At 51.3% G+C, this 14659-nt stretch overlaps 1 protein-coding gene across 12 annotated transcripts in view; it reads left to right on the forward strand.

The window, feature by feature from the left end:
• Positions 1-2115: 2115 nt before the first annotated feature.
• Positions 2116-14659, forward strand: part of ST3GAL6 (ST3 beta-galactoside alpha-2,3-sialyltransferase 6) — a 77939-nt gene continuing 65395 nt past the window's right edge. For 8 of the 12 annotated variants that reach the window (XR_007407908.1, XR_007407909.1, XR_003124091.3 and 5 more), the window contains exon 1: positions 2878-3034. The gene's annotated coding sequence lies outside the window, so the exon portion shown is untranslated. Of the gene's footprint in view, positions 2268-2877; positions 3035-5670; positions 5808-13499; positions 13607-14659 lie in introns of those variants that run through there. The other 4 variants (XM_035709826.2, XM_025416956.3, XM_025417005.3 and 1 more) reach the window with 4 other exon arrangements.

The raw sequence follows: 14659 nt of genomic DNA on the forward strand, positions 1-14659 counted from the left end.
CTGATGGTCTCAAATTCCTTTTTCGAGCCCTGACCTTACCAAGGAAATGGGCTCATTGGTTATTTCCATATGCAAACGCGGGGCTGAGGCCCCACAATTGGAGATGCTAGAGAAGCTGGGGTGTTGCTTAACAGAACTAAGCTGCCTTTTGCGAAAGAAACAGTTTCTTACACCGTAGGCAGAGGCAGAGCTCGAGCTGGGAGAGAGACTGCCTCCTCCCCGTGGCTTATTTTTTTTTGAGATGCGCATGTTCTTTAAATAGTTGCTTGCAGTAGAGAAAACCCCAAGACAGCCAGAAGACCAGGCTGGCAGGATCTTCCCCTAGAGTTGGAGGAACAATTGCATGTAAAAAAAGATGAGCTTGGCCAAATTCAGTCTTGAGCCAGAGGCTGTTTTAAAACTGGACAACTCAAGCCTTGAAAAATGTTAGAAAAATGAGAACTTGTTTTTATTATTCACTTACCAGGGGGAAATTGTGAGAAAGTGGTCTCTTGTCATTTAAGGGGGTATCTCGCAGGTCCTTGGGTCACCTGGGAGGACTGTCCTGCTGAGACCATACCACTGAGTAGGTCTCTACATGAACTAGACGGTCCTACATCAGTCGTGCAGGAAAAAAGCCTCTTCTTGGGACAGGACACGTCACCTCTAAAAGGGATATAATGCAGCTTATCTTCCGGGGTTGGGTCTTTTGGCAGGACCTACACTGGGATTGAGAAAGAAGTACTATTTTCTTTAACCTTATTCTCTATACTGTGCTGAATGGCAACCCAGGGTGGTGTGGAGAACCTTTTACTTGTCCCTAGGGAGGCCATATCCTGTGAAACAATGTGATTTTACCAAAAAGCTTGCATCATCCATGAGCACATAAGAAACTTAGGAAACGGCTGAACTTATATGTACACTGCTAAAGATTATGATTTTGGAGACCATTAAAAGAACCTGCATCTTCGGGATCCCTGGGTGGCGCAGCGGTTTGGCACCTGCCTTTGGCCCAGGGCGCGATCCTGGAGACCCGGGATCGAATCCCACGTCGGGCTCCCGGTGCATGGAGCCTGCTTCTCCCTCTGCCTGTGTCTCTGCCTCTCTCTCTCTCTCTCTCTGTGACTATCATAAATAAATAAAATTAAATTAAAAAAAAAAGAAAAAAAAAAGAACCTGCATCTTCTAAGAGTCCTCTCCTACCTGCTGGTCCTTCCCCTTCTACCTCATTAGAAGAAACCTTTTGGGGCACCTGGGTGACTCAGTGGTTGAGTGTCTGCCTTTGGCTCGGGTCATGCTCCTGGGGTCCTGGGATCCAGTCCCCATCAGGCTCCCAGAGGGGAGCCTGTTTCTCCCTCTGCCTATGTCTCTGCCTCTCCCTGTGTCTCTCATGAGTAAATAACATCTTTGAATAAAAGAAAAAAAAAATAAACCACTTAGTCAAAGGCTAAATCATATATATTTACATAGTGGAAACATTTTCCCAAAACAATTACCAAAAACATTATTCCAGAAAGCTAAAGTCCTATAATCCCATCACCCTGCTTAATTCTTTATCACCTTCCACAGGAATTCAAAATTTCTGCACAGATGCAATCATGTGCCAATACAGTAATGCATCCTGCCTTTGAAAAAAAATTAATGTCACGCAGCTCAAAAGTCCCTGCTGCACATAACTACATAGTCATGAGCTGTTCTGGAAAAAAGCAAAACAAAACAAAACAAAACAAAAAAACTGATTTTGGTCTCAGGTACTTTCATTTGAATCACAACTCAGTGTAGGCAGTGTGACCTTGGACACATTTCTTAACCTTCCAACTCTATTTCTTCATTTCTAGGAGGAGATTATTCTGGCTTGCAGGATGGATGGGAGGAACAGATATGATGCAAAGGCGGCAACTGACTCATAGTGGGCAGGGACTGGTAAGTTAGTATTCTTATTTCCTGACCTGGTGGATTTTGTGCAAAGCACTGCGCCAAGAATTCTTTAGATCATCGCCTATTTTAATCCTAACAAGCCCTGAAGGTAGGATGTATTATATCACTGAAGCAAGTACCCTGAGGTTAAGGCACTTGCTCAAGGTCATGAGGCATGCCAGCGGAGGAGGTGAGGGGGAACGGTGCCTTCCTGGCCACTCCTGTAAAGAAGCACCAATGCCACCTAAACACAGCACATGACCTCTCCCTCCCCTTAGCACATGACTTTGCAGATCCGAAAATCCTAAAAAAGGACAGAGCGGCTGAGGTATAATACTGGTTTAATTCTGAAGATCATGAACAAGAGAAGGGTAAGAAGGAACCCAGGAGGAACTAAAAGGAAAAAAACTAAAAGGGAAACCCGGATGGGCAAATTCCCTAAACATCGCTCACCACTCTGAGGTCTCAGGAGCCACCTTTTAAAATTTCAGAACGTGGTGCCTTCCTTCAGAGGCGATTGGCAGACAGGGGCAGGAGATGGGCATTTTCTGAACACTCTCTGGGTTGTGTTTTTTTTTTTTTTTTTTTGCACAGGGAGAGTGGGGAAAGGACATGTGCCGTCTCCAAGGCTGTTGTTAAAATTAACACAAACCCCCCGAGGCCCGTCGTCACAGGTGGAGGCTCCGTCGCGGGGAGGGGCCGCCGCCCTGACTCGCCCCGCGCCCGGGGCTGCTCTCACCGGGGTCCCGGGATGGGAGCGAGGTCGGGCTCGGCGTCCGCGGGCTGCGGCTCCGGGGAGCGTCGCCAGACCGCGGAGGACCCCACGAGCCCTGCAACCCGAAAGGCGCTCGGAGCCTCCCAAGGAGGGGCACTGCTCACCGCGCCCTCCCCAGGGAGCGCCGCAAGGAGCAAGCGCACGTGCGCCCGGCCCGGCCCCGCCGCGAGCCCCCCGCCCCCGCCCCCGCCCCCGCCCCGGCCCCGGCCCCGGCCCCGGCGCCCCCCGCAGCCGCGGGATGGGAGTGTCCTCTCGGCGGGGACGCCGGCCCGCCCACCGCGCCTGCAGCCGCCTCCCTCCGTCCTGACTCTCCGCCCGGCCGCCCCGCCAGGGGCGCGCGGCCGCCGTCCGCCCGCCTGCAAGGTAGGGACCCCCTGCCCCCTGCCCCCCTGCCCCCCTGCCCCCCGCCCGCGCCCCCCGCGCCCCGCGCCTCCTCCGTGCGCCCGGCGCCCGCAGCCCAGCGGGAGGAGCCTCCCCGCCGCCCCGGGACCGGCCCCGACCCCCCCCCCCCGGGTCCGCGAGCAGAGCCGTGCCCCCCCCCCCCCCCGCCCGGCCACGTCCCCCGCTGCGGGCTCGGGCCTCCGCGGTCTGGGCGCCTGGGCCGCGGCACCTCCTCCGCCCGCTGCCCGGGGGGGTCCGTGCACCCGGGGCCAGCGCGGGGGCGGGGGGGCGCTCCCTCCGGGCGGGCCGGGGCCTGGGCAGGGGCCGCGAGGGGGCGGGGCGGGCGCGCGAGTCCCGGGGACCCGCTTGGGGACCCTCCCGGCTCCGAGCTCCGCGGCGCGGGGCTCCCACGTGCGGGGGGCGGGGGCTCGAGGTCTGGACGATTCCCAGTTTTTTTCTTGGAAAAATGTCCAGGCAGCCCCCCTTCCGCCCAGAACGGGACCTAACGCCGCAAGCACCGAGGCGGGGGGGGCCCCGCGGGGCGCCCCGAGGCCCTTGCTCCCGCGCCTCCCGGGCCGCCGCCGCCCTGGCCCCGCTGGGCTTCTGGCCCAAAGGAAGCTCCGGGGACGATTTCTGGAAACTCCAAACAGCCCTGGAGCCTCGTTAGGGGACCTCAGGTGGGGCGCGGGGGCGGGGCGGGGCTGCGCGCAGGGGGCGCGGGGGGCACTGAAAGGCTGCGCGGGAGCGGGGGGAGCGGGGATGCGGGGATGCGGAGTCCGCACAGCCACAGGCCCGGGGCCAGGATGGGGGGCAGGATGGGGGGCCCCAGGGTCGAGGTACACCCGCAGGCTCGGGGCCAGGATGGGGCGGGGTGGAGGGCAGGGTCCAGGTACACCCGCAGGCTCCGGGCAGGATGGGGGGCAGGACGGGGCGGGGGGTGGGCAGGGTCCAGGTACACCCGCAGGCTCGGGGCCAGGATGGGAGGCCAGGATGGGAGGGCAGGATGGGGGGTCCCAGTGTCCAGGTACACCCGCAGGCTGGGGGCCAGGATGGGGCGGGGGGGAGGGGGTCAGGGTCCAGGTACACCCGCAGGCTCCGGGCAGGATGGGGGGCAGGACGGGGCGGGGGGTGGGCAGGGTCCAGGTACACCCGCAGGCTCGGGGCCAGGATGGGGGGGCAGGATGGAGGGCCCCAATGTCCAGGTACACCCGCAGGCTGGGGGCCAGGATGGGGCGGGGGGGAGGGGGTCAGGGTCCAGGTACACCCGCAGGCTCCGGGCAGGATGGGGGGCAGGACGGGGCGGGGGGTGGGCAGGGTCCAGGTACACCCGCAGGCTCGGGGCCAGGATGGGGGGGCAGGATGGGGGGTCCCAGGGTCCAGGTACACCCGCAGGCCCGGGCCAGGATGGGGGGGCCGGATGGCGGGTCCCAGGGTCCAGGTACACCCGCAGGCTCGGGGCCAGGATGGGGGGGTCAGGGTCCAGGCACACCCGCAGGATCCGGGCAGGATGGGGGGCAGGACGGGCGGGGGGTGGGCAGGGTCCAGGTCCCGCGCTGACGGCCTCCGGATGGTCCACTTTCTGGCCCTTAAGCTTCCCCGGGCTGTACGGGGCGGCGGGTGCCGTCCTCTTCCTCTGTGGGGGCTGCCAAGGGTTCGGGAAGGTCAGGGCCGCGGGTACCCCCGGGGAGCAAGCGGCCGGCACCCTGGAGATGGGCCCCTGGAAGAGCCTCCTTTTCTGCCCGGGACTGCCCCTGGCACCCAGACCTGCCCAGGAGAGCTTCCATTGCTTCCTAGCCTCTTGTCCCCGAATGAGGCCTGTTGCCCCAGAGACACTTTATTATTATTTTTTAAGGATTTATTTGTTTTAGAAACAGGGGAGGTGGGACAGGCAAAGGGGGAGAACCTTCCAGCAGGCTTCCTGCTGAGCACAGCTCCAGGCTCCAGATTTGATCTCTGGCCCCCGAGATAATGGCCACTTTGGTTTATAAGAAGAGAACTTTTTCAGAAACCGACTGTATTTCCCCCAACCTGGCTTCCCGAGCCTTCTTATTGGTTCACGGAGAGGAGGAGATTTTCGTTACTTGCTCAGTGGGGCCTCTTCCCTGGAGCCCTGTTTTTACCCCAGGCCCCAAATATCACAAGCCTGGGGTAGGGGGTCTCCTTATAAAGATGCAATTAAATGAGACCACGTTTCAGCACATTTGCTGGAAATACTCAGTTTGTTCTCATGCCCCAAATCCATAAAAATCCTTGAAGCTCCCAGAGGAATAGACCGTATTGGCAGAAGAATATCAGTAAAAGTCATACTGTTAAAAAAAATAATAATAATTAAAACACCGGAACATTAGCCTGTCTTTTGTGAAAATTGTAATTCTCAAGTTACCTCATTCTAGAGTGTAGTCTAGGCAGCCTTTTTTTTTTCTGTGGGAAGTATTTCTGTGTTCCACAGGGCATGGAATATTCGAGGAGGGGGTGAGGCGGGCCACCTTTCCCATATTTCTCCTCCAGCCGGGTCGATTGCCCCTTGGCTGCTGTGGAGGCTGTGATGACCTCCAGGGCCGCGGCCCTCCGGGCGATGCTTCTCCAGGGGCTGAGGCCAACGCAGAACTCCCGTGGCACCCACTCGGACTCGCGGCGTGTTCACATGTGGGGTTTTATTAAATCCTCCCACCAACCGTGTGAGACAGGAACAGTTAGCCCCGGTGTGTCCGCCAAGATTGCCCCGCACAAGTGGCTCCGGATGGATCACACGAAGGTCTGTCTCCCTCTGCCTTACACCACCCCAGGAAACCTCCAGAACGTCCATTCCTCCCAAATTCTTCCATTCTGTGTGCATATCGTTCACCTTTGCCTTGCACACACTCGAGCTGTACATCCTCTGGTCTGAATACACTTTCTCAATTAACCCCTCCATCGAGGCTTCTCGAATAGGGCGGCCTGCATACTTTGCCTTTCCTTCGGACAGCTTCAGGCTTCCATCAGTTAGGCATCTCGTATCTTCTCTGGGTCTCTGACGTACCACTTCGGTGTGCTGTGTCTGGCCAAATTCGGGAGCATGTGTTATCTCCAGGGGGTTGTGTCCCAAAAATTCTTTTCGTTCTGCGTATATTTCCGCGGAAGTTCCTACTCACCCTCCTTGCCCGGGGGAAGTCTCCCCAGGGCTGCAGCCCTGCTCTCACGGTTTAACCTCTCCTGTGCATTCTACCTAGAGTGGATGACAGCACACATCAGAATTTCCAGGCGAACCCTTTCTGGGATAAAAACAAAAATGTGCTTGTTATCACGCTGTACGTGAATTATGCTCCGATAAAAACGTATTCGATTTGGAGCCAGCTCGATGCATGGCGTTCGGTGGGTGCCTTGGGCGTTAGAGCGTGTCGGTAGGAAACTGGTGCTGGGTCTGTATCGGGATGGGAGAGGCGCTGCTCCTCCCCGGGGTGAGGTAGCAGGGGCTCTTTCCCTGCGGGCGACTCCCAGCACCAGGTAAGCAGCAGGGTCCTAGACTTGATCAGGACCTCGGCCGCCCTGTAGTCACATTAAGAAGGGGCGAGATTCTGGGGATGACTTTGAGGGTAAAAGAAAGTAGGGAGTAGCAGGACCTGAGTCTCTTCCCCATGTCTGTATTTCCTCCTCTTAGAGGCTTTTTGCCAACCGAGGGGGGAATAGCCAGCTTACCATTTACTGTTAGCCTTCTGCAGCAACCGGGGAGGGGCTTTCCTCTTTTTGGACCATTGGGAAAAAGAGGAAGGAAAGTACCCAAACCTTGGAGAAAAAAATTTTTTTTATCACAAAAAAGCTGAAAAAGCTGAGTGAAAAGATGCTGAAAAGCTGAGTGAAAAGATGCTCTCCTTCCACATTCTCTTTGCCCTTATGCGTAAGACCCAGTGTGCTTAGTAGCGTGCAAGGCTGGTCTTTGAAGGACTTTTTAAACCTCTCCCTACTTCTGTCTGGTTGGGAATGGAAACATCTGTAGGAGATGAGGGGAATGAAGCCTCCAGATAAAGACGCGGCAAGGAAGCTGGAGCTTGTTGCAAGGGAAGCAGCCTTCCCCAGGTTCTGGAAGCAGGCCGGAGTTGGTATGGTTGTGGGTTGTAGTCTCTGTGGGGCGACAAGGGAGCAGAGGGTGGTTTTGCAGTAGATCCTGGGTGACTGTGCATAGGCATCAGCAGGTGGGACTTGGGTTTCAACTAGTCTTTACTAGTTTCAACTAGTCTCCACTATCTCCACAGGGGGTGGTGCAGGTGCTGGAAGGAGGGGTGAGAGCATGCAGTGTTGCACAGGATAGAGCCCCTGCTCTTGTAGACCTTCTGTTGTCATGGGAAATGGGGTGAATGAATAAGGTTCAAGGCGTAAGCCCTGCGGAATCCTAGAGGGAGCTTCTTTAGGGAAGCAACCAGAGAACTCTGAGGAAGCACTGTTGGATGATGAGAACAGCAGCCAAGAGCAGAAGGAAAGGCTTCCTGCTGAGGCCTCGAGGGCTGAGTGATTCTGGGGTGTTTGGAGAACTGGAGAGGAGCGCGAAAGGGGAGTTTGGAGGAGATGCAGTCAGTGAGGGAGGTGGGAGACAGTTTGAAGCCTTCACGTCTTGGAAAGGCGCTTGGATCGTGTGTTCATTAGAACGGGATGCCAGCAGGGATTTTTTAATTGGAGGTTAAGCCAGTCTTCACCCAATGGACACGAGCTTTCGTGTTTGTGACCTTCACTTCTCCCTGTCTCCCCCTTCCGCCCTCCCTCCCTCTCTCCGTCTCTCCCACACGCACACCTTCACCCTCCTTCAGCTTTACTCCTCTCCCTTAATTGGCCACCACTGAATTCTCCTTCCTTGCCCCAGGCCAGGGCACAGGCATCCTGCAGGCAGGCAGGGCTCAAGGGACTCCAGCCCATGGGCCTCTTATGCTCAGAAACAAATCCATGTGCCCCTTTCCTCTTCATCCCTAAGACTGTGCACCCCTAGCTCTGATTTCTCGATCTCTCTCCATACTGAACCTTGAGTCATCTCTAAAAAGCCTCTGGGTTGGCTGGGGCTATCTGAAACTAGATACTAAAAATTAAGTTAATTAGGCAAGTCAATCACAATTGATATCTTTTGTAAGACGAGGATCCTCACGAGAGGTGAACATTTAAGTAAGCCAGAGGCCTCCCCTTTTCCTGAACACCTACCTGCCCCTTCTCTCCCAGGCTCCTGTCTATGCAGTCTGTTGGGGAGGCTTGTGTTCTTCATAGGGTCCTGTTTCCGTGGAAATGTGTGAGATTCTTGTCATATTTGTCATGGGAATACCGTATGCCTGAGAAATTTCGTTTCATGGGTCTTAGAGTAGTGTTTAAATCGTGAAGGTTTATGTCCGAGCTGCTATCCCCTATAGCGCTAGTTCATCAGAAATGAACAGGAGGCCCCAGCATGGTAGCCCTTATCCTTTGCCGCTGGGATAGCTCCTCATCACCGGCAGGCGTATTCCCTCCAGGGAAGCTTGGTACACTCCTTGGAAAATTGATATTTGAGATACTTTAACCAGATGCCTTGTTTATTTATTAACTTACATACTTAATGTCACTAATAGACATAACCCGAGCAACTCACTTTCAGCTTTCTTTGTTGTTGTTTTCCTTTCTGGTGGATGCCATAAAATCTGGAATACCTTTCTATTTGAGAGGGCAATGATTACATCTCCTCTGGTTCACCCAGGCGTCCTCTGTACCTGGTGCAGTGTCCAGAATGTTACAGAGAGAACAAACATTTGCCAAGTGACTCAATCAGTGTCCAGGGATTAACTCAAATGTTAATATATTAGCTCAGTTGTAACATCTTTATAACTATTATGGTTCCTTTCTACAACTATCATCGACTTATCTCAAAAAACTTTTCCCATTGGAGAAAGCAGGCAAAAGATGAATTCATCCCTGTGGATTTGTATATATTCATTAAAACTCTTTTGGTTTTGGATAGATTTTTTTTTTCTTTTTGAAAGTATTATAGGGTATTTGTGTTGACGAGGAAGAGACCAGTCTGTAAATGTCATCAGATGGCTAGTCCCAAATTTGTTTCCATATACAGTAAATGTTCTTTTTTTCCTTTTTTCTCTCTTTTTCTTTCTTTCTTTCTCTCTCTTTTTCTTTCTTTCTTTCTTTCTTTCTTTCTTTCTTCTTTTCTTTTCTTTTCTTTCTTCTTTATTTCTCTTCTTTTCTTTCTCTTTTCTTTCTCTTTTCTTTTCTTTTCTTTCTTTCTTCTTTATTTCTCTTCTTTTCTTTCTCTTTTCTTTTCTTTTCTTTTCTTTTCTTTTCTTTTCTTTTCTTTTCATTTCATTTCATTTCATTTCTTTTCTTTTCTTTTTGTAAAGTAAGCTCTTAGCCAAGCATGGGCTTGGATTCACGACCCCAAGAGCAAGAGTTGCGTGTTCAACCAACTGAGCCAGCCAGGCGCCCCAGTAAATTTACAGTACAGTTTCATAATTGGCAATTTGCGATGATTTGAGTTGGGTTAGTTTTGTGGTCAGATTACTGAGGAAATAAATGTGTGTGCCAAAGATGAGAATAACAAAGTCCTTCCCCTCTGTAACAGTACATCTTTACGTCCGCATTTCAGGCAGAGACATGCATTGCTCGAGTGCCAGCACTTATGATGGACTGTCTTAAATTCCTGTTAGGTGTCCTGTAACCTGCTATGAGATTCGCCTTGGGGGACCAGAAGTTCTCCCCATCAAGATCGCCAGAGCTGGGAAGAATGGGAAGAGCCTGGGTGGCAAGAACTGGGAGGCTGTGGTGCCACAGAGGGGCCAGCTGGGGGCTCTTGTGGAGACTCATAGTGACAAAGTTTCTCACAGAGCTCCATGTCTTTGGGAGCACCCTTTTGGTTAATAGAGATATTCTATATCCATACTTTTAAAATTCTAAATATTTAGAGGTTTTGCCTTTTAGGTTTTCTGCCCCACAAACACGTAATGCGATATAAACACAGCCTTCTTGTTTTCCGTGTCTAGCATGGAGGCAAAGAATAAAAAGGCAGAGATTAAAAAAAAAAAAAATTCCCAGGACACCTGGGTGGCTCAGGGATTGAGCGTCTGCCTTCAGCTCAGGGCGTGATCCTGGTCCTGGGATCGAGTCCCACATTGGGTGCTCCCCACAAGGAGCCTGCTTCTGCCTCTGCCTGTGTCTCTGCCTCTCTGTGTGGTTCTCTCATGAATAAATAAATAAAAATTTAAAAGTTCCCTGACTTTTTCATGGATAATTGATAGGCGTATTTACAAGTTGAAAATGGGGTATCCAGTTGCACTTAGACAAAAGCAATGAGATAATAACCCAGGCCTTCAACTAGGGTCTGAGAGGAGATTCGATTGCTTTTCAGCAACGGCAATTAAATTGATTTATCGTTTTATTTAATTGATAGACTCTGAAAGTTAAAAGAACTTTCTGTTGTAGGTGATGTGTGTGAGATAAAGGATGCTTCTTTCAAATTACTTTTGATATTTGGAGCCAGTATTTTAGGTAAATGTCAAAGTAGTTTAGTTAATGACTCTTGTTTGACTCCCACTCGGCTACAAATAAATTGGAAATAATTGGATATTTTGAGAAGCAGGATATTAAGAGAGAGGTGTACTTTCTGACCATGAAGTACCTAAATATGTTTTCCAGGCACTGAATTGTTTGGAGGACACATCTGGTCCACCTACTGCAAAAAAATAAATAAATAAATAAAAGAGAGAGATTTTACAAATTTGGTGGGTAGTAGTCAGTCTTCTGCTTTACCCATAAAAGGAAATAATCATATTCTTATGCAAAATCTTCTACCGAAACTGCCTACCTGTGACCACCAGTATTCCTGTCTATGTACCTCTTGTAATAACTTTCTCTAAGCATGGTTTTCATTACGGAAATTTTTTTCTGCTCAGAAATCCAGAGAATTTCTCCAACTGACTTTTGAAGTTTTGTTCTCTCACGTTGCTACCTTTCATTGTAGCAGGTTGCTACCTTTCATTTCATTGTACTCTCCCATTTGAACCCATGGTCACTGCAGGCCTTCCAGTCCTTTAGCTTGAAGTGTTCCGGTGATCCTTCCCACCTTTCCCCTTTCACTCTCCAGCTCCCCACCCAAGCCAGATGATCATAACCTGCATTCGTTTTCTGGCTTATAATGGTGTGACTCTGCCTAAGTCGCCTAACTCTGAGCATCACGTTCCTTATATCTATAAACTCGACATAATGCCACATCGCATTATTGCAATTAAAGAAACCATTTGAATAGGTCACCATCTATTACTTGCGGTTATTATTGTTATAACTCTCGAATGATAGCTGTTATTATAAGTGTTCTTCCTCAAATTATTGAAAATTAACTTTCTCCAGAAAAGCTTCCTGGTTGACCTCACTGAGCTCTCATTTTCCCTTAAGTCTGTTTCATCTTGGCGCCTGGCTTCACTTGGAACTTTATTATTCATGTTGTTGTATTTATTCTTTAGCGAATGGGAACCAATCTTTGGGCACCTGTGATGTGCCGGGTGCTGTGCTGGTTATTATGTAGGGATCCAAGGGCGCATGGGAGAATGGAGTGTGTGTGTGCATGTGCACGCACGTGCAGGCATATGGGCTTTGGGTGGAATTGGGGATGAAAATCTGTTGGTCAAATAGCACTAGGAGTTTTTCATGATCAACTAGGGTTAAGAAGTAAAAACGTTTCTATTCAGATGCCCTTTAAAAATCTTAACATCTTTTAGCCTGAGGTTTTTTTTTTTTTTGTTTGTTTGTTTGTTTTTTGGTTTAAAAAGTATGTTATCCTTATTCTTGGAACACTTTACACACGTTTTCTTCCTTAGACTCTCCTCGATCCTCTTCCAAATGCAGTGTGAAGGTAGAAAGTGAAGTCCTCCTTGAGCAGAATGCCAAAAGGTGAATCTGAGCTATGACGGGGAGGGGAAGGTTGGGAAGGTGAGGAGAACATTCCAGAAAGCGCAAACAGCATGGTCAGAGGTGCTGAAGCATGAAACCGTGTCGAGAATGACTAAGAATTGTGCAAAGGCTGGTGCTTTTAGGCCATGGTGTTCAAAGTCCAGCATTTTAGGAGCTGCCACAGGAGAGAACGTAGGCGTCAGCTCAGTCTGACTCAGAGACCTCCTGCCTATGGTGTTTATAGCTCCCTAAGAGGTTATGAACGTGGGAATGTAGGTGTATATGGACAATTTATAATAGGCAGATTCTTCACGTTGCCTCTGACGTTGGGCTTGGGATTTTACATATGGCGTGGATCACTTCTCTTCCATTTGCTGCTTTCATGAGAAAATGATGAAAACATTAGTGATGGTGATGTATAATTGATATTAGAGCTCTCATTTTTTTTTAAAGATTGTACTTATTTATTCATGAGAGAGAGAGAGAGAGAGAGAGAGAGAGGCAGAGACACAGGCAGAGGGAGAAGCAGGTTCCATGTGGGGAGCCCGACTCTATCCCGGATCCCGAGGTCATGCCCTGAGCTGAAGGCAGATGCTCCACCACTGAGCCATCCAGGTGCCCCAGAGCTCTCATTTTTAATAGCCCAGGTATTTAAAACGTAGAAATATTAAACGTCTGAAGCATGGGATTCTGTTAGCGATGGGAGAGTAGGGACAGTCTTCGATGGGACTGAGACGTCTGGGGAGACAGTCAGGAGGATGGCCACAAATTCACAGCCTTGACACTTTCCATACCTCCTCTTGTTAGTACATTTTTACACAATACAAAGCCAAGTGCCTCTGTTCATAGCTCCATTTTCTATAATTATATGCTATGTTTTTACCACAAAAATATGTTTTCTACTAAGTCTGAGCAGTGTCCAGTATTTTAACTTTGTCCTTTGGTGTTGATTTCTCCTGCTTGGAGATGAAGCAACAGGACCCAGAACACCCTAAGCCACAAGAATTTAAAATTCCCAGAGAAGAACTAGATGTGAAAGAAAAAACACTGTTCACTTACTTGACCTGTAATTAGCCCGAAAATGGAATGTGTGGGAGAGGTCTGCAGGGATGGTAGGAAAACAGAGGGCAGGGCAAGAAGTGCCCTCACATGTTTCCAGCCCTCTTGACGGGAGAATGGATCCTTACGACTTGTAATGGGTCTCTACTAACCAAACAACTTTTTAATGATTTCCCATGGATTTGCCTATGGACGTTGCCAATCCGCCAGGTCAAGTATACGTATTCTTTGGCCTGCCCATTTCTTTTTCTTTACATGATAAGTAAATTATTTGAGCCTTTCTGGCTACTCACCTGCTTCTAGGAGTTGAATGTCTTGGGCAAACTGGCCGTTCAAACCCTTGGGTTGTGGCTTCTCCCAGACCAGTCACCCTCTCTGAGGCTCTCCTTAGGTCGCTAAGACCTCTGTTCCTGGGACAGCTCCAACTTCTCCAATGTTCTTTTAAAATGAAGTGTTCGTGGAAATATATCAGACATACGGAGGAGTACAAGACCATACTGTTTCTTCCCAGTGACCCCAGCCGTGGAACCTGCTTCTAGATGAAGAGCTAGAGCATTGCCTGCCCTCCAGGAGCGCACCCTGACACATAACCAGTCTTCTGACTTTCACTACCACCGGGTAATTTTCTTTCTCTTTCTCTTCAACTTGAATTAACGTTCCAGTTTTTTAAATAGCTCTAGAGCACTAGAGTCCTTCTGGCCGGGGGTGAGGACGGGGCATTTCAGGAAGACTCATCTAGGTTGGACTGTGTCCGTCAGAAAAGGCCACGCTGAAGGCCTCATTGCCGGTCCCTGAGGTTGTGAGCTCACGTGGAAGGAGGGTCATTTCAGATGCCACTCGTTCAGGTGAGGTCCTGCTGGAGTGAGATGTGTCCTTAGAAGAAGGACACGGCAGGGATGACACCATGTGAAGCTGGTGGGTTGGAGTGACACATGTGTAAGCTGAGGGACGCCGGGAGGGTTAGCCGCCCCCCTGGAAGCCAGAAAGAAGCAAGGACGCTACAGGTTGCAGAGGGCACCCGGCGCTGCTGACCCCTCCGTTTTGGACTTCTGGCCCCCAGAAGTATGAGACCGTCAGCCCCTGCTGTCCTAAGCCCCCACCCCACTTGTGGTACCTTGCCCTTGCAGCCCGGGACAGGTGCCCTGACGCCTCCTCTCTGCGTCCCACAGGGCACCCCCGGCCCCTGGTGCTGGGGCTGCCCCCGGCCCGGCCCACGGTGGCCCCGTCTTGCTCCGGGGTGCTCCCCGTCGGGGACGTGCCCCAGGGGAACACAGAGGCTTCATCACCACTGTGGGGCTTTTTCTTTATCTCTTCCCTGGTGCTTCCAGAGCGAGCCGGTGTGGTTCCCTGACCTGCGCCCCCGCCCCCTGTGCCTGCCCGCCAGCGCCTGCCGGGCTCATCACCCCTCCTGCCACAGCCAGACTGGGGTGACCTCCTCCTCCACCCCCCGCCCCCGGCTTCCCCAGCTCCTCTGGTCCAAATCATCCTTGACAGGAAAACAACCACCACCGCCACCACCAACCAAGCTCTAGCCTTTAGATGACATCTCTGTTTCCAAGCCGTGTGGCATGCTGGGAATCAAGGGCTCCTTTTGCTGAACTGAGGCTCCCCACAGACCAGGGCTCATGTGAGAAAATAAAAAAGGCCTCTCCGATCAAAAAGCAGCCCAAC

Source organism: Canis lupus, chromosome 33 (genome assembly GCF_003254725.2).
Source record: "Canis lupus dingo isolate Sandy chromosome 33, ASM325472v2, whole genome shotgun sequence".
NCBI classification, from domain to species: domain Eukaryota; kingdom Metazoa; phylum Chordata; class Mammalia; order Carnivora; family Canidae; genus Canis; species Canis lupus.